This window comes from Elephantulus edwardii, unplaced genomic scaffold (assembly GCF_000299155.1).
Source record: "Elephantulus edwardii isolate Elephantulus edwardi_28Jun2011 unplaced genomic scaffold, EleEdw1.0 scaffold00386, whole genome shotgun sequence".
NCBI classification, from domain to species: Eukaryota; Metazoa; Chordata; class Mammalia; order Macroscelidea; family Macroscelididae; genus Elephantulus; species Elephantulus edwardii.
Genome location: NW_006400136.1, coordinates 1374687 through 1376713, shown reverse-complemented (window position 1 = coordinate 1376713; position 2027 = coordinate 1374687). Strand labels below are relative to the sequence as shown.

Here is a 2027-nt window from a genome sequence, read left to right as displayed (position 1 = left end):
ACAGATCCTCTACCCTTCCCAACATATTGTCCTTCTCCAAGGAATAGCCCGTCCTAACAATATGTCCAATGTATGTCAGGTCTCTCCAAGGCATATAATTTGTTTTCTTGGTCGTCCATGGAATGTTCAGTCCTCTTATCCAACACTATAGCTCAAAGGCATCAATTCTCTTTATGTTATCATTTCCATTGTCCAGATCTCTGACACATAGCTGGTAATTGAAAAGACCATGGCCTGAATAAGATGCACCTTAGTCCTTAAACTGACATCACTACTACTCAATAATTTGGAAAGGTCTCTAACTGCAGATTTTCCCATTGCAATGCATCTCATTATTTTCTAACTGCTTGTACCAAGGATTGGCTCATTCAGCATAAATTATTTAAATTTATTGTTTGTCCATAGGGTATATGTGATGTATTACATTGTGTATTTTATTTTTTTTTTCAGTCTTCAAGTATTTTTTATTGGAAGGCCATGCATTGCCTTCATTTACTGTATTTCAAATCACTGTACATTTAACGTTTTTTTGTGAAAACACTGCCTGCATTTTCTAGTACAAAAAAACCCCTAAAATTGTTTCTGGAATGCAGAGAAATATCCAACTTAAATAGCGAAAAAGTGCACCATAATTACTGCTGCACTGCAGTCATTTCTGCATTTTCCATGTTTCTTAAATAACTGTCTTGTTTGATAACACACAATATAAAGAGCAATTATGAAAAATAGACATTTACATATACCTCTAAAGTCTTATTGAGAGTATCCTGTTGGCATTGGATAACCAATCATGGGTGCAGCTGCAGTAGCAGGATATGCGTATGCCGCCTGTTGGTTTATGCCATTGTGCATATTTGGAACATTAGTTCCATATTGCTGAGTGCCATCATAACCATTCTGGTAAGTCCCTGTTGGGTTACCAGTCCTAAAACTGGTCTGTAGACCAGCAGACACAAAATTACTTCCAAAGCTCCCATTGGTGTAATTTGCAGCACTGTAAACACCATTTTGAGTTTTTGCCCCAAAATCCCTCTTAAGCAGACTAGAGTAACCTCTGTCATAATTTTCCTGGTCTCTAAAGGTATTGAATCCACCCCTTTTCCCTGCGGAGTATCTATCCCGACGATCATCCTTCATTCCTCCTGTACCCCTGGAACGACCTGAACCTCTGTCTTCAACCAACTGGAGCAACTTGGGATTAATTGCTTGATTGGCTTCACGAAGGACAGAGATAAGGTCACTCACTTGCTTTATGTTATTAGGTGTAAAGAAAGTGTATGCTGTGCCCGTTTTGGTACTGTGAGCAGTTCTTCCAATTCGATGAATATAATCCTCTGCGGAGTTAGGGTAGTCATAATTGATGACAAATTTCGCATCTTCCACATCTAGCCCTCTTGAGGCCACATCTGTAGCAATCAGAATAGGAGCTTTTCCATGTTTGAATTCATTTAAAACCCAGTCTCGTTCCTGTTGACTTTTGTCACCATGGATACCCATGGCAGGCCACCCATCTCGCCTCATTTTTCTGGTAAGCTCATCACATCGTCTTTTGATTTCCACAAAAACAATGGTTTTATTCTCCTTCTCACTCATGATCTCTTCCATTAACCGTATAAGTTTTTCATCCTTCTCCACATAATGACACACATCCACAATCTGAAGAATGAATGTTGTGGTTTGCACTCAGCTCCAGTGCACCGATATTTATGTGAATGTAATCCTTCAAAAAGTCTTCAGCAAGTTGTCGTACTTCTTTTGGCCAAGTTGCACTCCACATTAGGGTTTGCCTATCAGGTCTTATTTGATCCACAATCTTCCGTATTTGGGGTTTAAAGCCCATATCAAGCATTCTATCTGCTTCATCAAGGACAAGGTAGGTAGTTCTTCTTAGATTGGTCTTTCCACATTCTAAAAAGTCAATCAGCCTTCCAGGTGTTGCAATACAGATCTCCACACCTCTTTCCAAATCACGTATCTGAGGTCCCTTGGGAGCTCCACCATAAATGCAAGTAGACTTCAAACGACAT

General features: G+C 39.5%; 1 pseudogene; it reads right to left on the bottom strand.

The window, feature by feature from the left end:
- Positions 1–753: 753 nt before the first annotated feature.
- LOC102876724 lies at positions 754–2026 on the bottom strand (annotated as a pseudogene).
- Position 2027: the final 1 nt, after the last annotated feature.